This window comes from Sus scrofa, chromosome 6 (assembly GCF_054392235.1).
Source record: "Sus scrofa isolate SSC_HxYL_T2T_F1_AM1 chromosome 6, Sscrofa_HxYL_maternal_Yorkshire_Landrace_v2.0, whole genome shotgun sequence".
NCBI lineage: Eukaryota > Metazoa > Chordata > Mammalia > Artiodactyla > Suidae > Sus > Sus scrofa.
The window spans coordinates 145,929,535-145,954,997 of NC_139388.1; the positions used below are offsets into that span (position 1 = coordinate 145,929,535).

At 36.8% G+C, this 25,463-nt stretch overlaps 1 protein-coding gene across 2 annotated transcripts in view; it reads left to right on the forward strand.

Moving 5' to 3' along the window:
* NEGR1 (neuronal growth regulator 1) overlaps positions 1-25,463 on the forward strand; it is an 865,843-nt gene that overhangs the window by 713,271 nt on the left and 127,109 nt on the right. The window lies entirely within an intron of this gene.

Sequence of the window (25,463 nt, forward strand, 5' to 3'; positions counted from 1 at the left end):
AAAGTATGGTTAATCATATGTTTTTTTAAACTCTAGCAAAAATGCAATTTAACAGTCTCCTACATCTCAGTGATTCATGAATTCTATATTTATGCATATTCATGAAAGAAAGACATAAAAAGAATACTTTGTCACTTTTTTCTCCTTTTGATGTAGGCAGAACAGATACTAAAATGACACCTAAGCCATCTGTTCATCTGAAAACTCTAGAACTCAACACGATTGGCCACACAGGACTCTGATGATCTGTGCTTTCAAGATTCATAGTTGCCTTTAGCTATTTGAACACCAAAGTGTTTTGAGAAACAATCATACCAGAATTTGAGAACCTAAACATTTCTTTTTCAAATGACTGTTTGTTTTACTACCTTCTTTATTTTAATGATGCAAAATGTTTAGAGTTATTCAAATTTGGCTTAAGGTTGGCATTTTATAAATTCAAGTGAGCACATAATTTTATCTAGTTCAGAAAGTCTCTTCTGTTTAATCTTATGGAGTAAAAGACATTGGGACTCGTGAGTGCAGAATTAAGAAAAATAAAAACAAAACAAAACCTTTTGAGTAATGTGACCATATCATATCATCCAAGCTGGGAAAATCTTGCAAGTAAAAAAGGCCCTATTGAAAATTGTATAAGAATTGTCCCAGGCAAACCATACAGTCGTACTAGCTATGGGAAAAACTGGAATATAAATGCTGAATCAAAATTAATAGGACCATCAATCTGTATTAAAGGCTTATTTTAATTATGTTCGTGGTAAACTTCTTAACCTCCTTCAGTCACTTACTGGCTAACAGGAAGGTGGGGCTGTCGAATGGCTTAGTGAGATCAAGAGTTGCCCTAAGACCTGATCTCACTGGCAATAGACAGGATGTGCTAAGGACTTTATGGATGGCGTGTTATTTATTCCTCACTATGACATTATGAAATAGTTTCTCAAATTTGACGAACATAAAATTGAACTTCTCCATATAACTAGTGCAAAGTGGAGCCTGAGTTAAACCCAGTTCTAACTAGCTAGCAAATCTATACTCTTTTTTAAAACTCTTGAGAATCTTTCCCCTTGCATCCAAGCTCTATGGGACAAGGAGGCAAAAGTTAGGAGAATTTTTCCTACTTGAGAAAGAGCATGGATAGCAAGCTCACTTTTTTACATAGCGTCAAATCCTTTCTCAGCTGCTAATAGGATCTTGGCTGGTCCTTCATGAGACACAGAATGCTCATCCTCATGAGACGCAAAATATTGGTTTTGAGACCAAAAGGTAATTCTAATCGCCTTAACAAAAATCCAGTGTGATCTAGCAGATGGTATTTTCTTAGTAGATTCCATGCAAATAGTGGGATCCATCCATTGCTGATCACAGTTCAACCTGGCAGGCACTTCAAAAACATATTTTAGAAATTTGATTAAAAGCTCGATGCGTTGTCATTGTTTTGTTTGTTTCAAAATACTTTGCTGGGAATTTCTGTGATGATGGCACTATTCTGCATGGTACTAGGATAGTGGATACACCACTCTATGCTTTTGTCAAAACCCGTAAAAATGTACACACTAACAAGTGAACTTTATTGTATGCAAATTTAAAAAATCGAACAGGATGTCGAGAAAACCCAAGATAGAATGCATACTGTGATAAATAATCTAACTGGATAACAAATGAATCATATAACCACACTGAAACAGGTGAGGTGGAAGGGAGCTGATCTAAGGAACATTGTAAAATTGTCTTTTGATTTGGTACTGTAAGGCTAAAGATAAAAATGGACTGTACTCAGCTGGTAGATTTATTTCGCATAAGATTATGGTTAGAAATTCTAAAACAAATATTACATATATGCTAGGGTTGAACAAATAAGTAAATATATTATAGATAATGAGAATCAGCTTCTAAGAAAGGAATTACAAATAAGCAAAGACAAAATGCTAGAATTAATCATGTAATGCTTTATTGGAGTTAGAGATATTAATATGAACTTATGTTTATTTTAATATATATGGAAAGAGATATATAAATATAGATACATATGCATGAGTGAATACACATACATAAACTCCCTAACACTGCCTGCTGAGAAGTCTAGAGGCACTGATAGCCCATTAATGATGAACCATCTAACACCCAGATCTTGATTTCTAATACAGCTCTCCAATAAAATAAATCAGGTATCCTTGGACAAATGGCTGATTCTAGAGCAAGTAAAACATAAGGTGGACCTAGAACATTCCATGATGCCAAGATGTAAGGAAGTGAAAAAAATGAAGAATGAGGGACATGTCAAAAGGACACAGGAATTTGCCAAGAGAGCTTCAAATGAACAGAATTGGAACAGTTTGAGCTACAAGATAAATATTGATAATATTGGATTATAACTCAAAGAATAAAATATCCATGAGTCCATATTGATATAAGTAAATTATTTAATACATAGATAAGAAGCCATCCTTCCTTACAGAAAAATTCCAATTAATAAATTTACGAATAAGAGAAGTAGAAAACCACTGTCAGAACACCTAAGTAATTGCTGCTGCTCTGAGCTACTGATGTATATTAAAATAAATGGAAATTTTAAAAATAGAAGCAAGATATTTGCCTATCCTCAAACTATCTCCCCCAAATATATACTAATTACTGTGGTGATTTTAACTTATGTCCACAAATTCTTTGCTATTCCACCCTCCAGAGGTGGAGTTTAATTTCTCTCCCCTTTACTATGGACTGGATTTAATGACTCACAGTTTATGGTTAGAGTATGAAAATAAAAAATAGTATCTTTACAGTGGAGAAACATCACAGAAACTATGATACCAAACAATTACAGTTAACATCACCAATAATAAGACATATTGATATAATGTACCCCTGATATGATTGAAAACTAAGGGCACATCAGCTCTGTGGCTTTCTTCCCCAAAATATATAAATTCAGTCTAATCATGAGAAAACATAAGAGACATCCAAACTGAATAGCATTCTGCAAAATACCAACCAATACTTTTCAAAGAGTCAAGGTAATGAAAGACATTAAATAAATAGCACAGATAGGAGGAGACTACAGAGACATGAGAAATATATGCAATATGGTACTCTGGATTGGATCCTGGAATTGGAAAAGGATATTAGTGGAAAAACTGGGGAAAACCTGAACATAATCTATAATTAATGATATTGTATCAATATTATTTTCCTAGTAATGCTAATTGTATTGATTACTGATAATTGGTATTCGATCATTGTTTTATATAAGATTAACGTTAGAAGAAGCCGGATGAATATTACGTGGGGACTCTCTCCTATCATTACAATGCTTCTATAAGTCTAAAATTATTTGAAAATAAAAAGTTAAAAATTATGTCAAAAGAAAGACTTGGCCTTTATTAAAATGATAAACAACTTCAGTCCAATGGAGTTAAACAATTAGAAATACAAGAAATATGTTGTCAATATTTGCTTTCTTTCTCATTTTGATTTATTTTCTCCAAGTGTCTGATATAATTTTCAAAGCATTTGACATTCTCCATCTTCCACACCACCTCCGGTTAACACTTGTCTGGAGCAGAACCAAATTTCCCAGGCTGTATCATATTCAAAGATCAGCAATTCCAAGCTTTCACAAACCAACTCTGTATGTAAGACTCTGCTACCTTCCTCATCCCTCCATGATTTCCCAAGCTATTTTGTGCAATCCTCGAGGTGGTTGTTTCTCAGATGTGTCCTCCAAATGGCATTTGCATTTTCCAAAAAGAAATATGGGAGATTAACTGTATCTATCTTAAGGAACTAATTCTTTAACTACAGGCTATCAGGCTTTACAGTATGTGGGTGTCTGTAGTAGAAAAGGTCTTTCCTGAATTCTTCAATCCACAGAATATTTGTAAAACCATTCCAACTCATAGCCTTCCTAATTTAAGGGCTTTTCATGCTTTTCCAAATGTGCTTTCCATATTCCTATTCATTTCATACAAAATAAAAATTATACATCTGTTGAGGTGTTTTCATTTTTCTATTTTATGCATCTGTTGTTCTGTGACCCTTCTTATTAGGAAGATTTGTTACCATATGTAATCATAAAAAAGACATGAGAAATAGGTTAATTGAACATTTATGCCTACCTTCAAAACAATATATACCCCTCCCTTCCATGTTTGCACTTTGGGAACCTAACTCTCTCTTTCTTTGTGTTTCATTTTCCCTGAATGTGGTTGTAAGAGTATGAGTTTGTATGTCTGTTGTCTTATGTGTGTGATTAGGAAATGGATGAAAATTCATTAAAACATTGTCACTGAGAGGATAAAATAGTGAATTGTTACACATTGATGATTTTTCTTAGAATGTCATGTATATACAAGATAATGCGTGGTAAATGCATCAGCATTTACACATTATCAAAGTAAATGCTTCTGGAATTGCTAAGTAAACCATGGCATTTCATTTGACATTGGCCACATTGTATTAATTCTTCAGACAGTAGAGAAATTCTTTACCACTCACTAATAGAATTATGTGCACCTCTCTCTTTAGCAAATTTTTCCCACTTTCTGCCTGGCCAATCTCTTGACTCTGTAATGAGCAGATTGTCTCAGACAACTATAAGGCAAAAGACTTCTAGACATATTACATGGAAATATAGTTTCTGTGCTTAAAATCCATCAGGGAAACCCCAGGTTTCAGTGCATTATAGATACTGCTATTGTGCATTAAAGTTTGATGAATCCAGGCTCTCATAATTCATCTAAAAGCTATTTTATTTCCATTTAAAGAGAAGAGGTTTAGTAAATGATATCTTATAATACATTCAATAATATTCTCTATGTAGGTATGTCAAGTTTGGGACTTTGCACCATCTTTTATAATCTAGTCATATCATGTATGAGATTATCTATCTATATTCATATTTTCTTAGATTACATAACTTCATCGAAAATACCTTTCACTAAATTTACAGGCTGGTATTTAAGAACATTATTGTCTAGAAACCTAACAAAAAATCTGAAAGAGTTTCTCAAGGATCTTTTCCTCAAACCTATGTATTACCAATGCCCCAGTGAGGCTGAAGGACATGTGAAGATACTCTCCATCCCCAGGGTTACAGAGAGCAGCAAAGGAGCACCAGAAGTGATTTCCATGCATCCAGAGATCGAGTGCAAAAGGTCTCGAATATTTATTTATTTTCTTTTAACCAGAAGATATTTATTTTCTTTTAACAGATCTTTGTTGACTTCATTTTCTTAAATTATCTGTGAAAGAAATAGAATTTGTCAAAATATGAAACTTCGAACATTGACTACCTAGTCCCATGTACTGTGTGTAGTTAGCTGGACTCCTGGTCTCTACTTAGAGTAGCAGGTTAATTTTCTCCTTCCTTATGGGCAGAGAACACATATATGTCCTCTTTACATATCTTTTGCAAGTAGTAAACATCCTAAAAATGTCTATCCTTCTGTAGCCGGTAATATTATGAACCAAAATTCAGAAAGGAAATTCTCTGTCTCACTCTAAGGCAGAGAGGGTAAACTGGGGTGCTGGTATCTTTCTTCTCCTCACTCTAGGCAGCCATTGCTAGTCAGCCTTACTCCTTTTTGTTACTTAGCTAACTGCAACCTCCAAATATCCACTACCAATCAGTCATAAGTGGCATGTAAGAAATACCTATTTGCTTAGAGATATTTGAGAGTGACTAGTTGCTTAAACTGGAATATGATATAAAATATATGTGATCTGTAATTTGGGAGTGAGCAGGGTACAGAACAGCAGTATCCAACCAGGGCTTCTCAATTCATTACTCACAAGGCTAATAACACTTTCTCAACTTGAATTCCAAACGGCTGCTCCCTATCTATTGGAGGAAAAATGGATTCCTTTGGAAGAGTTGTACTTTCAGGAGGGATGGAGAAAAATAAAACTGTTGAGTACTTTTAGGGAACTTCTTAGTGTTTTTCATTGGAGACCCTAAAAGGACCTTGAGTTTAAGGCTACTGGTTTCCTGTGACTCTGGTGCTCTGAAATTTACACTTTAAATCCTTGAACTGCTTTCATTTCAACCTTCTAGCAGGCTCTACATGTAGGACATTATTCTGGTAACCTAATTGATGAAATCCGGGGTGGGGGGGAATCTAAGTAGTTAATGCTCAAAAGGATTCTCTTAATTAAGAGAAAAAAGAAATTTGGGCCTCAAGTTTTTCTTTTAGGTTGTCCAAATCTTTTTACCAGCGGAGTTCTGCAAAGAAGTCTTATCCCAGAAAAGAAATTTAATATCCTGTGTGGTGTTTCTTGGAACTTGAGGGCCATAATAGAATGCAGAGAGTGAGAAACCCCAAATAGCAGATGATTTTCTGGCTGCAAACGCTTCACCTTTTGAACAATTAAGTGACTCATTCTTCCCTTAATACAGAAATTCTCTATCTTGGAAACTAAAGAACACCCTCAAATAATTGAGTGGCCTCTGCTAGCTGAAGCACTAGAATAATAATATGATTGCTTGATCTTTATATTAGTATTCCATTCTTTAAAAATATTAACTCTAATTAGCAACTTAATATTGTCTAATTAGCAAAATAATATGACCTGCAATTATCACTTGATTGACACCTGTCTCATTTATTCTTGACTAATGCCCAGTTTTTCAACGATAGAAAAACCAATATTCTAAAAGAGAAATATTTTTAGAGTTAAACGTTAAGTAGTTATTTGTATAATGATAAACCATGTTATTTGCCTACTCTTGCATCTAATATGTCTGAAAGGCATAAAGATGAAAGCCAAACAACAAAATGACTTTTGTTAATTCTCAAAAGTATTAATTAAAGCAGTGAATCTTCATTTAGGATGCTGACTTGGTTATTGCAATAAAAGTCTTTTTCTGCAAGCCAAATTTACTATTAAATCTTACTTTTAAAATGTCCTATGATGAAGATATTTGATACTATCAAGGAAATATGTTAAAGAGGGAAAGACATTTTGTACCTAATTAAATGTAATTATTAGCAGTATGCTAATAATATGAAGACACTTGAACTATATCTATACACTCAGATTTGAGTTCAATCACATAACAAGTTATTTTGAAAGTCACTAGCTATTAAACTTTTTTTGGCATATTGGCATGTGTGTACAACCAGTCTCGGGTAAAATTTTTTGAAACTATGCACAAATAGATGTGAATCCTCGTCCATATTCAATTCCTAGAAAAGGACAGAACCTGTTATAGCAATATATTTCAGATGACTTATGTCTTAGTGGTGACTTAAAAATATCTCCATGTACCATTCCTTTTAAACCTTTTCATCTGAAAGGCTTATCTATGAGTCAGATTTCTCCTCTTATGACACATTCTGATAGCGTCTGGCCTACTTCTCTGGCTTAAAGTGTATTCATTAAAATGAGGTACATTAACATATAAGCCACAGACAGGGAAGATGAAATTGCCTTAAATAACTACCAAAGAAGTAGGTGTAAATGAAAACAGTTATAAGTTGAAAATTAATTCAGGCATTAATACTTTGATATCAGATGGATTCCAGGCTAGGCAATTAATTACTCATTCTGAAATGCTGGAAATAGCCTCTTTATTTAAAGATGTAGGAAAATTTGCAGATGATATTGGTCACTTTAAAAAAGGATAAGTATAAATTATAAAATACAATGCCATATGCATTTAAAAAAACATGTCATATGGGAAGGAATGTACTTTAAAATGTAGCCTCATTTCTATGGACTGTATACTCAGTAGATATTTAATAACAGAGAAAAAGAAAGCAGGAAATTGCATCATCAGTATATGTAATTTTTACAAGATGACTATTCTTTTGTGGAAGGATATGGAATGTAAATAAATAAAATCTGTTACAAAAAGTTAAAATAGAAATATTAGTGTATATCTCCATATTTAGGTCAAATACAAAGAAATATCTTTTTCTGCCAATGCCAGTTTTCTGTGTTGTGAATGAACTGGGCAACTTCAACTGAATTCTCTGCAGAATATGCTGCAAAAAGTAAAGTCTATTTTTGCCTATTTGTATACCATGTATTCTAAGAAGAAAGTAGAGAAAAGAGGGGGAGGAGAAGAAAGAGAAAGGAAAGGGGATGGAGAAGAAGAGGAAGAAAGGAGAAAAAGAAGACGGAGGAAGAGAAGAAAGAATATCTGTGATTAAAGGTATAGAAGTTTTCACACTTTCAGCACTTGTTTTTCTATTATGTATATGAATGTGAATGAGTTCTTTTCAGGCTCCAAATCCTTTCAGTTATAATAGAAAATATATTTCTAAAAACATATTTCTATTTATATTTCAAAAAAAGAAGGACTATTTAAGGTCCTCTGCCCAGGATGACCAATGAACTTTATATCAGGTGTAAAAATCACACCAGTTGGAGGAGCCGCTTGGAGCCTAGTATTGGAAAGGGTTTTGCTGGTGCCATTCTGGCCAGCTGAAATGAATCCCCTGATTGCTCTTCAGTGTCTATGATGTATTGGAGAGAGAAAACTAACATAACATGGGTTTTTTTTTTTTTCCTATTTAAAAATTTCATTCTATAGCTGGCAAAACAAAGTAATTTGTATAAGATCTTAAATATGAGTAAGTGCAGGAAAGGACAAGACCTTGGGTCTCTGGATTTCTAGGCTTTTTAAAAAATATTAGACTGAATAATATATCTGAATCTATTCTTTATGTCCATATTCATATGCTATAAACATCTACATGTGTACATCTGTTATAGCTTTCTGAAGCTGCCTTTGAAACACTCAATACAAGTGGCCTAATGGGAAATGTAACTCTCAATTTCTCTTTCTTGTTATTTATTTGAAAATAGGAGAACATATGATTAAAATTCCCTCAATTAAATTAAATTATGATTGATTTTTCCATCATGGTTGTCTGAAACGGAATGATCTATTTTCAGAAACTTTCAATGATTACATTTTTTAAAGAAGTAAATATCACTGTAAAAGAATAATCCTTGTGGAATCTCTCATGGTACAACAGGTTAAGGATCTGGTATTGTCACTGCAGCAGCTGGGGTTGCTGCTGTGGCATGGGTTTGATTCCTGACCTGAGAACTTCCAGATGCAGTGAGTGTGGCCAACAAAAAAAATAAATAAATAATGCTTGTATGTTGTAGAGAAGAAATGCTTACAGTTTTGTGTTAAGGTAGGAGAAATTCTATTGGCAATCCTGATGGAGTTTGCAATATTATTTAAGTACTTAAAAATAATATCTAAAAATTCTTAAGGGCATAAAACGTAGAGTCCCACGCTATGGAATAGTAAATTTCTTTTATAACCCTGGTCTCTGTAGCAACATAATGACCATGATGTAGGTGTTCTAAGTTATACTCAGAGAGATGTATACACTTAAAATGATGATTATATAGGCAGGGCTGACTTCGTGGCTTGCCTAGGTGGTATATTTCAGGATCTGAGAAAGGGAACAAAATTCCCTAAATCCTTTCTCACAAGCTAAGTGTTGCCCTCAATACTACAAACAGATTTCCCTATACCATGGAAAAGCATGGTCCAGTCTTTTCTACCAGGTGATTTGGAGAAGGAGCCGAAAGTGGATGGTAGGAATTATCCCTCAGACACTAGCGGTCTCAGGAGTTAAAGCAGTGGCTGAGATGGAAGTAAGATTTTGAGAGCCACGTATGTCAGGCTTGGATGAGAGTGTAGATCTTTCATATCTGTGGCCACAGCAAATTCAAGAAAAGTCATGTCCATAGCAGTAGAAGGAGAAAAAAAAATGGGTTTGAGGCAAAAAGTCAGCTTCCGGATCCTATCAGGAGCAAGTATGAGTTAGAACCTGAAAAAATCTCTTGAAGCAATGGTATTTCTGGGAAATGGCAACTCCAGGAACTAATAAAGGAAGAAGCTCTTAAAGACATAGCCCAACAAGGTCCAAATAGTTCATATTTAAAATGTTATACTGGTTATAGATTAGCAAGAGTGAGGGAAAAAAAAAATTGTGAAGAGCTTGAAAGGTAATATGTCAAGGAGAAGGAGAATGAGGATGATCGTAGGTGGAGAAGTTAATATGTGCTGAACTTGGGAGTCCAGGCAACACCTGGTTGGTGATAGAAGATGGAAAAACCAGAAGACTCAAATACTGTCTACTTGATCATTTGGCCTTTGACATTAGATGTGATCGTCCTATAATGCTACTATATTTATGGAGGAGTAGTAATGTATAATATACTTTAATTTTACTATTTTCATGTATAAATGAGGAAGGAAGTATAGCTCACTGGAAACTTCCTTATTATTCCTAAAGCGGCACTAGGTGTGCTCTCTGGACCCTGTTATATATAGTACAGAGTGATACATGGCACAAATTAGACATCTCTTAGATTTCAACCAAAATTTACTGAACACTTGCTATGTGCTTGGCACTATACTGGGAACTTGGGTTGTCAGTGGTGATCAAATGCAGACATAGTTCCTGCCTTCATTCACTTAGGGGCTACAGAATGACTACTTGAAAGAATCCATGAAAGAATCTTATGTGGCTGGAATAGATACATTATGTCCCTCCACCTCCCTTCAATTAGTGCTACTCTAGGCCAGGGATTCTCTTCCCCATATGTAGTGCTCAAGAGTATGAGCTTTTGTTTTTAACAGATCCAGGTTTAAATTTACCCAGTTCCACCACTTCCTGGTAAATGGCCTTGAAAAATCACTCTACCTCTCTGTGTCCTGGTTTCTGCGCATATAAAATGTCTGTTAAAGGAAAGTATTGTAGAGACTTCTAGCAGGAGAACCTAGATCTCATTCTCTTTTTTCAGGCATATGGGAACTTTTTAGGCAAGATCATGTGACTTTTTCCAACCAGTGAGATTTTGAGCAATCATAGGTGACGCTTCCATGTCAAAGCAAAGAAGAACCAATGAATATAGCTTTTTCTCTCAAGTTGACCAAGGAGAAATTTTGTTCTTTCCATATGGTGCAGTAACATGAAAATTAACCTGATCTCTGGGGCATATGTGGCAAGGCAATCAACATTTGCTATTCTAATTCCTTGAGATTTTAAAATTGCAATACTGCAGTATTGCCTAATTTATTCTAGATTAGATAGAGCATTTGAAGTGCTTAGCCCAATGCCTGGGATATAGTAAACAATAAACGCTAGCCTTCAATCCAGACACAGATGGTTTCTCTGAAAATATTTAGTTTATTTTCTTGGTGTCCAGGAGGTTGAAGTTTTGGACATTTCTCTTAGTATAAGAACTCTCTTATTCTCAGTACAGGGAAACGATCAACTTCTCTCCACACAGACTCATATGAAATGACTAGCTCCTTCTTTTATTTAAATCACTGTACGTTGACAATATTTGCTGTACCAAAGGGGCTCATGTTATTCAGCTCTACAAAGTCGCAAATAATATATATTTGAAAACAAGTGGTAGCTGATGTAAGCACCAGATGGCTCAAACATAAAATCAAGGGAGCTGCTTTTAGCTCTACCCCAGGGCTCTTAAAGCCGCCTTCTCAGTGCTCCTTTATATGTTGTAGTTTATTTCTGAAGTGACAATAAAATTGGGAACAGCAGAATGGAAAGGAGCACCACAGCCTCGGCATGTTTTAACAATCTGCTATGCATATGAGATGAAACTTTGCCATCACTAGAATCAACAACATCTTGACACATGATTCAAACGTCAAGAATATCCAAGAATGTAAGATGTCTTTGAAACAGTGACAAGAAGCTAAAGTCAAATCCATATTGGAGCCCAATGCCTGAAAGAATTTTGTCTTTTCTGAAGGTTGAGAAATGTGTAGGGCACATTTTTGACCTTGAGAGCCGAACCCCTATGAAATCCGTTACTACAGTCCCTCCCATTGGATGGTAGTGTAGAGTGACCTCATTTAGTGCGAAGCTATCTCAGAGAAGTGTTATACCCAAATCAGCAGGAATGCTGTTACTCAGAAAAGCACCAGCTAGGGAAGGGCTCAACGTGACAACAGGACCAGCCCTGTGTCAAGAGAGGTGATGGGACTGTCCTGGCTCTTTTTACTGCATAATAAATTACCCCAACATTTTTAGCTTAAAACAACAAATCATTTATAATCCCAGTGTCTGTGGCTTAGGATTCCAGGAGTGGTTTGACTGGGTGGTAATAGTATTGGGTTTCTTGGGAGACAATAATGGGGGTGTAGTCCTCTGAGGTTTGATGAGCCTAAGAGATTTGCTTCCAAGAGTGGTTGTTGACAGAAGACCTCAGTCATTTCCATGCGGGCTTTTGCACAGAAGTGCTCTTGGCATTGCCTTTTCTCACACTGCCGAGCAGAGGGGTGGGCAGTGGGTAAAGCACTCAAGACAGAAGTTGTGTTAGTTTTTTCACTTTAGAGCAAAGTAACATACTATCACTTCTGCCACAGGCTATGGGTCAAACGCACCAGCTCTGGTACAGTGATGCGAATAAATACCAGAATGTCAGGATCATTGGATGCCACCTGAAGGCTGGCTACCACAGGGTCCGTGGCAGTAGCAGAAATGGCAAAGCAGTGCTCTTCACTGCTCTTCTCTTCAGCTGGGTCGGTTGTCTGAGCTGTGACTGCAACCCCCACTTTTGTTTGGTCCACACTGATGTGGAAAACCGTCCTATTTATTAATCACTCATGTTTGTTTTTAACATTTTTGTCCACCTCTAAGTATTTTTCACTTTATATGCTCTTTCTATGGTGGACCATTCCTTTTTTATTATTATTACTCAGTGAATTTTATTACATTTATAGTTGTACAGTGATCATCACAAACCAACTTATAGCATTTCCATCCCAAACCCCCAGAGCATACCCCCACCCTCCAATCTGTCTCATTTGGAAACCATAAGTTTTTCAAGGTCTGTGACGATTCTTATTTTGATTCTTAAAGTTGCAGAACCCAGTTTTTAGAACACCTCTTCCCATGTAGGAAAGATACAAAAATAGACTGTGAGTGGCAGAAACAGTCTATCCTCTTTCCATTCCGGTGACTTTGCTAAATTGCAAAATACATGTGCTCTCAACTCCAATTAATTATCCCTGAATACTTCCCAGTCTGTTGTCTATGTCTCTTGACAAATGAATAAATTACAAGGACAGGGAGTTCCCATCGTGGCTCAGTGGTTAACGAATCCGACTAGGAACCATGAGGTTGTGGGTTCGATCCCTGGCCGTGCTCAGTATGTTAAGGATTGAGCGTTGCCGTGACCTGTGGTGTAGCTCACAGACACAGCTTAGATCTGGTGTTGCTGTGGCTCTGGCGTAGGCTGGTGGCTGCAGCTCTGATTAGACCCCTAGCCTGCGAACCTCCATATGCCGCAGGTCCGACCCTAGAAAAGATAGGCGGAAAAAAAATTAGATGGACTGTATCAGACAACAAGGGAAGGGATGGTTGCTTTGAATTGGCAGTGAAATGAAGATTCAAAGAAACTTATATGGGAGGAATAGGAGAGCTATTCATAAAGGATTTTCCACCTCTAACTTTAGCAATATGAAAACATCCAAATCATTAAAACATTCTGGAAGGAAAACAAGTTGGTAGAGAGAGTTATTGGCCACAATAGTCAGCAAATTTATTTTAAAAATAAAATGAAAGCAACTTTAACAGTAATTAGTATGTCAAATTAATTGGCCAGACTCTCATTTTTCAGTTCATTCTGATCCATCTAAATTTATGGCCCTGTTAGCTAGTAGCTTGAAAATGATTTACAGAAGCACCAACCAATGAGGCACTTCTTTATATAGAAAACTGACAATTGATGATGAAGATCTTAACTTATATTACATGCGTTCCTTGGGTCCTGAGAGCCACCCCCTGCCCAATAGCATCTAGAACTGCAATACCTCTAAGGCCTAATTGTTAAATGCCACAGACTCTAGAGAGTCCAGACATTCTGTATTTGAGTTCTGGCTTGGCCACTTACTTTCTGTGTCACCTTAAACAGGTTCCTCAATGTATCTATGCATAATTTCCTTCTCTTCAGTAATAAGGGTTATAATGGTATCTACTTCCCTGGGTGGTTGTAATGAGTAGAATGGTTAATGTATTTAAAGCATTTAGAACATTGCCCAGAATGTACTTGATGCATATACACTACTAAAATCACTATCTTTAAAAATATATTTGCCTTCTTTGTTATATGGTAACAATTTATGTTTTACATTGTATGTTTTATCAATTTTTATTTCAATTATTTTCCCCCAGTAGGAATGATGTCTTATTTTTGTACAGTCAATGCATAGAATAACAGTTGGCACATAGTAGGTACATGGTCAACTTTTGTCTAAATAGATGAATTAATTAACAAATGAAGTGATTTTATCTTCTTCGTCAAACTGTTATTTTACCCTCTATTTAATGAATGAGCATTTTTGAAAATTATGTGTGCCATGGGCATTCCTTACTTGAATTAAAGAAAAGTGTGGTCAGTTCATCTTTACACTGACTACAACCAAAACCTAGTTAAGTAACTTGGTAGAGACACCAGTGACAGAAGAACTGTTGTGTTAATTTTTTTTTAACTAAATAAAAGATTACTTTTCCTTTTGGCAGTATGCCTCAAATACTTAGCAGACTCAGATTCCTCTTCACAGATGTAACCATTTGATCCATAAAATCATAATATCTTTGGGTTGGATTCTATCATGGATACCATATATTCAGATTGCTAATTTTACATGGAGGAATGAAGCAAATGGTGCCAAAATCACATAGTTAATTAGGACCTAAAATATAAAAATAGATACATGGGAAGAGTCATATAATACATAAGAGGGATTCCATCCTTGTCAACCCTAAAATTATGCCTCACTTCTCTGCACACAGCCTGAGTTTCTCCCAGTAAGTCGGTTCTTCCTATAGAGGTAGCTGCCAGAGCTGCCAGGGACTGCCTGCTTCATGTCGCTCCTCAAATCTATTGGAAACGGAAATTTGGGGGAGATTTGTCACAGATGAATCATGTCTATGAAACTGCCACAGCCCACACACAGTTAAAAGACAAAGGAAAAAAGTTAAGGCGAAATATGGTTAGAAAGAAACAGGAGACAGAGACAGAAAGGCAGAAGGCAGACACAGAAGGCAGTGGACTACCTACTAAATTGGGATTTAAAAGGGATCTAATGAAACGCTGAAATCAGCAAAGGGCATTGGCTTCCACAACAGTCTAATCATCTCCAAGCTGGGATAGTTGAGGAGAGTTTTTCTTTTCCATAAAATCTTTTTGGCAGTTGCCATGGAAGCCAGCAAAACTCAAAGAGAAATCTCTACAAAGTGAGGGACAGCTGTAGGCTGCCTCTTCCTGATAAGTACAAAGTATCCCTTGTTCCTTCTGTGGGCAGATCAAAGGCAGAGGAACAGATCCTGATCTGTGGTTTTGAGCTCAGCCCAGATTCTCTAAACCCAGCAGTGGACCCCTACTAGGTTAGGCTTTATGGGGGCAGAGATATTGTCTCTTCTTGCGCACTTATGTCTCTGGCATCTGACATAGCACTTGACATATAATAATTAATAATCTTTGAGCATGAACTAATAAGTGGAGTGTTTCAGATGGAATCAGCAGCCAATCAGCTGCTAAATTAGGAGAGCAGACCTGGCTGGCAGGCAGAAAACCTGAATTTCCATCTCTGGATCTCGGTTCTGCTCTCAACCAGTGCTGTGACACCTGATTTTTTTTTTTTTTTTTCAAATCTCTCTCAGCTGTCCGCTCCACTTTTTGATTGAGGAAACAGTCCTAGAGAGCTTAGAGAAGCTGCCCCAGGCTGCCAAGTTCACTACAGAGCCAGGGTAGATTCCCCAGCTCTACCTTCTTTCCACTTTGCTGTCTTCTTATAAAGTAAATTGAATCTCAATGGGATTATAAATTTACCTGCTGAAACCAGCCACAGCTACTCAGACTGCTTCCTGCCTCAACAATCTTCCATTCTGGTCTTCTGCTAGATAGAAGAGATAAAAAATTGTAATACTTAAAAAATAACACGTATGTAGTCTATTTACTTTATGTTAATAATAATTACTAACTTTTTTCAGTGTCTGTTATGTACCGGACACTATGCTAAAATCTTTACAGAAATTACTTAATTTTCATAATCATTTTATATAGCAAGTGATTATTTTTCCCCATTCTACAGCTGGGTAAATTAAAGCCTCAAGCAAATCATTAAATCTGCCCAGTGTTGGAGTTGCTGTCATAGCTCAGCGGTTATGAACCCAACTAGTATCCACAAGAATGCGGATTTGATCCCTGGCCTTGCTCAGTGGGTTAAGGATCTGGCATTGCCATGAGCTGTGGTGTAGGTTGCTGATGTGGCTCGGATTTGGTGTTGCTGGGGCTGAGGGGTAGGTCGGCAGCTGCAGCTCTGATTAGACCCAGAGCCTGGGAACTTTGATGTGCCGCCAGTGTAGCGCTAAAAAGACCAAAAAAGAAAATTTACCCGATGTTAATGCTATGAGATACTTTCCCCATTTTTCAAGGTGACAAAGTGAAGCTCAAGGGATTTGACTTCTCCACAATTACTGAACTAGTCAAAGACACTACCTGAACTCAAGTTTCCTGACTCCCAGCATAGATTTTCTTTTCCTCTCATCCATTGCCTCTGGGCACCTTTGGTGCAAAACTCATGTTCATTTGGCAAAAATACCCTATTTAAGTGATTTAGATAAATGAATCAGCCCCTTTTCACCAACTAGGCAGAAAAGACAGCTTTTTCTAATGGAAAGGGAGATGGAAGGGCTCTGAAGGGGGAGCTGAGGGATGACTACACTGACTGTTCCCTGAAATAAAAAAAACTTGAAGAATGAACAGTAAACAAAGAGTCACTTAGAACATATACTATTTCAGCAAGTGGTATGAACACTGAGTGAGCAGGAAGGGAAAGGAGAGCCTACATGTTTGAGGAAAGTTGAGAGATTACTGAATTTGGCCAGGCAACATATAGATAAGGTTGTTTCCTGACAGTTGCCTCTGTGAGAGCATCTTCTTCAAGCACAGCTGGAAAAGAAAGTCAAACAAAACCAACAATGCTAAAAACAACTGCTTTGACTTTATATAAGGCCAAAAACCTAGCAAAACTTTAATGGCTAAACCTTTCAACTTAACCAACTGGTGCTCTACCCAGGATTCATTTCCCAAGAGTTTAATTTTGTGTGCCTGAGAATAACTTGCTTCACTGAAATGTGTAACTGGGGGTAAATGTCAGTCATAACTGATATCCTCTTCAAACTTTTTAACTTCAATTGTTTCTGAGTCTGTTAAATGTCTGCTAGAAGACCAGACCAACCAAAACCTAGATGTGCTGAACTTGAAACCAGTGTGTGCTTTAAAACCAAACCTAACTGAAATCATATGTCTATCTTTTATGTATGCACAGTAGATTGTGCAATTAGACCCATTTATGTCCAACTCATTATGCCCTCCTCCACCATTATCTATCTCTTCTTTCTTTGTGATAATTTAACATTTTGTAATTAAATGGCAGGAGAATAAAATACTAAAAAATTATCATGTGGTCAGGGTAGAATGTATCTCTGTCAGACTTTACTATTTCAATTTGCATAATAGTAACTGCTTCAATTCTGCCTAATTAAAAAGAAAATCCATTTTTGAGAAAAGCTTTTATATGCAAACAAAGCTGGAACTTCCATTTGGACTCAGCAATTGAACTCCTCTCACCTCAGGAATGAGCTTCAGACTGTAAACTTAAGATGTTTGGTTGAGTCTATGAGTCACTACTGTCCATGAGTCCTCCTATTCTAGCAGATTTTGTGAGGTTATCACATGTACATGACATGTATGTGTGTACAAATGTCCATATCAGAACATTCGCACATGAGCAGATGCACACCCCCATATATATATGCAATTATACACGTTCTTTCAATCATTTTGTAAATATTTATTATCTACTATGTGCTAGGTTGTGGTCTAGGCATTGAGGATACAATAGCAAGACTGGCAAAATTCCTGCTTCTGTGATGCTTATAGTCCAGTGAGAAAGACAGGAAATAAATAAAATGTTTATGATGTCATACATGTTTATATCATAGAACATGTATATATATAGTGTGTGTATATGTGTGCATGCATGTATGTGTAGGCGTGTGCACATATATGTTCCTGTGTGTATAAACATGCTTGTATTTATATGTCTATGTGCATGCGTGTTTATACACACATGAACATACAATGGTTCAGCTTAATAATTTTGTGAGTTTATCATAGTGCAAAAGTGATACATATTTAGTAGAAACTGTACTTTGCATTTTAAATTTTGATCTTTTCCTGGGCTAGCCATCGGTATTATGTGCTATCTTATGATGTTGAACAGAAGCAAGCTGAAGCTCCCTGTCAGTCATGTGATCGCGTAGGTAAACAACTGATGCACTTATATACCAATTCCACACCCATGTGACCATTCTGTTTTTCACTTTCAGTACAGTATTTGATAAATTACGTAAGATATTCAACACTTGATTATAAAATAGGCTTTGTGTTAGATGAGTTGCCCAACTTCAGGCTAAAGCAAATGTTCTGAGCACATTCAAGGTAGGCAAGACTAAGCTTTGATGTTTTTAGTAGGTTAAATGTACTTGATGCATTTTTTATTCATGATATTTTTTACTGGATGAATTTATTGGGACAAAATCCCATTGTAAGTTGGAGATGATCTATACACATTTGCACTTTTCCAAGTCAATTTAAGACAAAATGGAAAATTTGCTGAAGTTACATGTGCTCCAGAATTGGTAGGGTCAGATTTTGACACCAAGTAGTATTGTTATAGGGTCCTTATGTTCATTTGCTTGCTCTCCTTGCCTCGTGGAGTTATCAGGACCAAATTTTATGACAGCTGTGAAATTATGATTCCACCTGCCCTGCTACATTACTAAAGAGCCTTGGCTTCCCCCCTTGATTTTTAATTTTTAGGCTAATGTTGCTAAATAGAGCCCTATGGATGTTTCTCTCTTCTTATCACCAGATTGGGAGTAAAAGGACTGGGCCTCTAATTGCATCTCCGTGATATACTTGCTCTGTGACTTGGGTGCATCACCGTATCTGTCTGGGTCTCATTTTCCTCATCTGTTAGATGAACAGATGGGATCACAATAGCCTCTAAGATTTCTTCAGGCTGTAACATCCTTTGCTTCTAACTGGTATCATTTACTTGGTACCGTGCTACTCAGGGAGCACAGCATGTCATGCCCTCTCAACATCTCGTATTCTCTAGAGCATTGCCCAGTGCAGACGGTACTATAGCTGAAATTGTTGTTAGCAGGCTTGCACCAGAAATGTGACATCCCCTTCTGTTGTCTGTCACCAGCCTGGACAAAGCACATAATTGAAATATGAAACTAAAGCTTAGTGTATCAGATCTCAGAGATCTTTTTCCTAACGAGGTAGCATAGTTGCATGATAGATTCCTCTGTTACATGCTCCTAAAGTACCCTGTATTTATTTTTCATCATTTTTGCCACAGTGTAAATTATGTAATTATTTTGTTGTTTTATTTATTGCCAGTCTTGCTTACACTATATTTTCCAGAGAAGGGAATTTGTCTTTTTCACCACCATATCAACACATCTAGCATAATGTCTCAGCAAAATAGAACATACTCCTAAGCTGTGTTGAAAAAGGAAATAAAACTTAATAATAACCTGATTTGTCAGTGTGGCAATAGCAGGCATAGCTTCTCTCAAAAAGCTTCTGTGGTTACCTCTCAAAGCTTTGCCCTTGGCCTTTGGTATTTTTCCTGAGCTGAGCCAATAGCGTAGCTGCTCCTCGGCAGGCCTGGTTTTCTGCAAGCATTGGTATCCCAGGAAACTGTATCATTGCCACATGGCTTCAAACAGAGCATTGAGATGATTCGGTGACTTGTATTCTCCCAGCCTATTCTGTTTCTGCTGTTCCATATTGAACCTGTCCTCACTCACCTGGCTCACAAGAGCTGGATGCAAGTGCAACTCACTTTACTGACTCTGACACATAGCCCAGAGCATCCTTCTTGGTCAAAGAACTTGCCATTGTAGGTTATTTCACACACAGGTGACCTCATTTAATATATCATCAATGGAGCCGTACTTGGAGGACATTTGTCACCATCCTCAAACTATCTTTTTATTACTAGTTTTCAGGCTTTTTCTTCATCACTCAGTCTTCACAAATATATTGCCCAAATAGGGCTTAAGGGTAGCTAGAGATTAATATCTTTCTTCCATGATGTCAGAAGTGTTCAATCCTAACCAGACAGGAAGGGAGCAAAAATTGTGATTTTCCTACTATATGTCAGTCAGTATGTTAGGTGACTTGGTTATTCATCTTGAAAAAAACCATCTTACCTATGATGGTTAACTTGTAAAAGATCTCATAGCTAGTATGTGGCAGAGATTCGAATACATTTCTCTATGACTCCAACCATATGAAAGGCATGGCTCACATGGCTAAGTCTTAGTGTTGATTTGAATTCATCAAACCACCTTTTTTTTTTTTTTCCTTATGGTTCCATCTGCAGGATATGGAAGTTCCCCACCACCACCCCAGGGACTGAATCCAAGCCACAGCTGCAACCTACACTGCAACTGCAGCAATACTAGATCCTTTAACCCCTTGTGCTGGGCCAGGTATCAAACCTGAGTGTCTCCACAGGGACCCAGGCTCCTGCAATTGGGCCCATTAACTCACTGCAGGAACTCCCAAACCACCTTTTAGATTTGACATGTCAAATTGATGAATAATGTGCTGATACAGTGAAATGGGTATCACAAAGCACTGAATCATTGGCCAACTCCTGGGGGATCTCTGCACCAACACAAATCCAAAGGCTATCAGTAAAAGCCATTCCTCTGTCCAGTAGGTATGGGGAAGAATTGGAAAGAAAACACAGGTTGCAATTTAATCCCTGGGAGTAATTAGAATTTCATAGGTTTAAGACAATAAATAGTCCAAGTATTAATTACCAGGTGTCTAGGCCCTGCATTTCCTTGCACAACATCAATACGATGGACTTTTTCTAAATACATCAGTGGTAAATATTCTTCTTGTGGATCCTTGTTGTATCTTTAACTACATCCCTTTTACTTTGATTTTTATTCTAATTTGTATTAGAGAGGAAACCAAGTGTGTTTGCTGAAAGCCGGGACATTTATTCTTCTCTAATATTGGGAGGCATGTTTCAGAAATAACATCACGCTCTCATCAGATTCCTTCCAAAGATTATCAATATCATGATGAAAGTCATATTGTCTTCAGCATCAGAGTGCCATATGAATTACTCAATAAAATCCAAAGTTCTTCAATGGCCTTTTGAGTAATGTTACAATTACCAAAAGTTAGTAGTTTATTAGAAAAAAATATGGAGTAAACACGTCAATCATAGTACTTCAAAGCATCCAAACAGCAACACAAGTGGCTCAGCACATTAAGGATCCAGCATTGTCACTGCTGTGGCTGGGTTGCTGCTGTGGCATGAGTTTGATCCGTGGCTCTGGAACCATGTATGAAATGGGTATGGGAAAAAAAATAGTAATCCAAACATGGACCAAAATTTTTCCAAAATTGTCCTCTCAAAAATCTCATCCAGTGGAGAAATATATTGGAAAGTGTGAATGTCTAGAAAGTTACGTATTAATAGTTTTAAGAATATGAATGTACCTTTTGCCATTAATGCGCTTTTGTTAACTATAGAAAATGTTTTCCTCACTCAGAACAGGTTTTAGGTTGATGGAGAGGATATTTTTATATTCAAAGAAGTAGTTTTGACCAAGATTAAATATAACATTTATATTGCCTCAGGATACTTACCAGGATGATTAACAGGAATTTTTTTGGAGTTCCCGTCGTGGCGCAGTGGTTAACGAATCCGACTAGGAACCATGAGGTTGCAGGTTCGGTCCCTGCCCTTGCTCAGTGGGTTAATGATCCGGCGTTGCCATGAGCTGTGGTGTAGGTTGCAGACGCGGCTCGGATCCTGCGTTGCTGTGGCTCTGGTGTAGGCTAGTGGCTATAGTTCTGATTGGACCCCTAGCCTGGGAACTCCATATGCCGCAAGAGCAGCCCAAGAAAATGGCAAAAAGACAAAAACAAAAAAACAGGCATTTTTTTGTTTGTTTTTAGTTTTGACATAGGGCTTTGTTTTCACATGGACTCTGGAGGTATACACACATACAGAGATACTTAATGCAACCCTCTAATTCTCACACCTCTGAATCCTCTGCATGGAGCATATTCCTTACACTGGGCACAAAGTCTTCTGCAAAAAAAAAAAAAAAAAAAAAAAAAAAAAAAACCTTAATAATCTTGTGCATTTGTAAAGTTATAGTGAATTTTTGGTGGTTGAATGCAACTGGTGTTAACATGTAGGCTTTCCCTTATAAACATTTGGAAATATTTCTATAACCTTTCTCATTAATAAAAAGGGTTTTCTTGAGGGGAAAATATTTACTTTTAAGGTTTAATCATACCATAGTCAATTAAAACAGCAAAGTATTGATAGTGTATGCTAATGGTTTTAAAGGTCATTTATCATAATTTCAGGTAAAAAATAAGTTAGTTTTTATACAACCATAATTATTTATTTTCCAGGCATTCACCATGGGAAGTGGTTTGTATGTATTATCTCATTTACCTTCACTACAACATTGAATGATAGACATTATCATTCTCTCTGTTTTCTTAAACATGCAAACTTAGAGAATGGAAGTAGCTTCTTAGTATCAGACTCAAGATTTGGTCCTAGATAGGTTTCCTCCAGAAACTCTATTATTAACCACTGTGCTAAACTAACTTTTATGTAAGAGCCATGTAATGGAAACAAAAATAACCCAGGGAAGTATGTGAATTGACTATTATAACTTTTTAATTATACATCAAAAAAGCAAAGTCCAGAGCTTGAGTTAGAATCACACACCTATGGTTGGCAGATGGGATGGAAAATAAATCTTCTGACTCCCAAAACCGTGTTTTCTGCATTAGACAGTAATACCACATGGTCACTAATATCAGCTCTAGTCCCATGAATGTTCACAGATCACTTGTCTCCTTTCTGGAGGCAAAAGTGTAATGACTAAATTGATCTCTGAACAAAGTCTCTGGTATTCCAGTGCCTTAAGAGGCCTGACATACGCTTTATGGGCCTTCTCATAAAAGTAAAAAGGAAAGGTCACCTTCTCTGCCTTCGGGATCCAACTAGCTCACAGTCTGTCTTTTGTGGTTTCCATCAGCGCTAACTTTTGTCCAGGGCAATATCCTCTTCACTCTGCTGTGAAAATGACATTACTTCCACTCCACAACGATTGGGAGTCAGAGCTTTCACGTGAAACCATGGCAACCAAAAGATTAATTTCTGCCTTGTCTCAACACACAACCATGTTATCTCTCAACGGTCTAAGAGATAACTCACACATATCATGGCTGTGTAATAACAAAAAGATAAAATAACAACCGAGAAGCCAAATATAGCCTTCCAAAATACATAGAAATGAAAGGGTTTGATACTTGACAATTCTAACAACATACTGTGTGTGCAGAGTTTTGAAACAACAATTAATGAGTTCCGTAGAAAGGGTCATTACAAATGGCTCCTTCTATCACACTGTTCTGTGTCCTTAATACCTTGTTTTAATATAATAGCATTTTCCCCTGCCATGGTCAAAACCACATTTACTAATGAAGTAAAACGTTGTTTTACACGACACTTCATTTTTCCACATAACTGTTGAAAATGTCTGTCTCGGTGAACTTGTCTTCACCTCTGTTTTATGTACAATTAAAATCATCCCTTTGCTGAGACCACTCTCTACAGAAATGCAGGTGCCCACAGTGGTATATTCTGCCGTTAACCATGGAGCACTCACTCTGATGAGACACATGAGAAAGTCGCACTGAGAACCCTTACAGTTGTTCATTGGGAGAGCCCACTTTGCACCTCCTGAAGAATATTTCGCAGCTTACAAATTGATTACTAAGATGACGGAACAACAGCTCAAATCTGATCCTTATAAAAACAACCAAAGTTCTTGAAAGCTAAGCAATCTCTGGTCAAACTACTGTGTTAACAGAGTGGGAGTTTACAAGTTCAAGATTCTTATTTGATTGTGTAATCCAGTTAGGATAACATCCTCTGAGCTATTTGGAGAACTGTCCTTCTATGGCTTCGAGGCTTATACAGAAGCAAACAACTATATTTGGTGTGGGCTTGAAAAATGAGGACGAGATTGGAAAATCATGTGTTATAAATCCTTTTCTCTATGCAGAGTCCTCTATTATAGAAGCATCCAGAAATTAACATTCAATTTGCCTCTCTTCCATTTTTGGTGACAGAAGCTATTTGTTAGGTACCTCAAATAGAGAGACTTTATTGTTGAGAAAGCTAGTTTTAGTGGTAGGATCCCTTGAATAGGAATATCTCATTTAAGTAATTAGAGATATAATGAAAGTGAGAAGGGTGTTTTTTCTGGAAGGAGAAAAAAGGAAATGCTAAGATATCCTAGCATAGCATCTCTCTCATCACTGTTCCTTATTGGTCGTGTGACTAAGAGTGAGATAGTTAGCTTCTCTGTGCTCCATTATCTCATCTGAAAAGAGGAAATCAATAATAGTGGGGAATGAGTTCATATAGGTAATTGTGTCTGCCACATAAGAGTTCAATAAATGTCATCAAGTGTAATTAATATAATAATTATTATTCTATTGTTCTAAGAGCTGTTCAAAAGTAGTTTATAAGAAATTGAATTGAGGAGCTCCTGTTGTGGCTCAGTGGGTTAAGGACTCAATATTGTCTCCGTGAGGATGAGGGGTCAATCCTTGGCCTTGCTTAGTAGATTTAAGGGTCTAGTGTTGCCATAGGCTGTGGCGTAAGTAGGAGATGTGGTTTGGGTCCTGCGTTGCTGTGGCTGTGGTCTAAGACCCAGCTGCAGCTCCGATTCAACCCCTGGCCTGGGAACTTCCATTGGTTACAGGTGCAGCTGTAAAAAGAAAAAAAATTTGAATTGGTATCTACAGAGTATAAATAAATCTGTAGCAGATTTAGATCTAGTCAGCTTCAACTATTACCCAGCCTATATATCCTAAGTAATAAAAAATATCATTCTAATTTGTTTGGAGTTTTAAAGGGGAAATTTTAAAATTTAAGTACCTCTGCTTGTGTTAATAATATATGCCTTTTTAAAAATTAAAGTGCATTTGTCTTTCACAAAAATTGTAAGATCTTGAACTATAAATTTCTACTCTTAGCCTAAATCAGAACTGTTAAAAATATGTAGGATTCTATAGTTGCCTCCAAGAGTCACAGTGGCTCCTGAGTAATTACCCCAAAGCATAATATATTAACCCTTTAATTGGAAAAAATTGATGCCCACATTCTTGGTGGAATTTTATTATTTATCGTTTCAACTATTCATGATGTTCTCCCATCTTTCCTTCTATTTGGCAAAGTTAAACTCTCCCCAAATATCAACACTCTATTTAATTTTCTCTTCATTGATTCAGATACTAACTTTTCC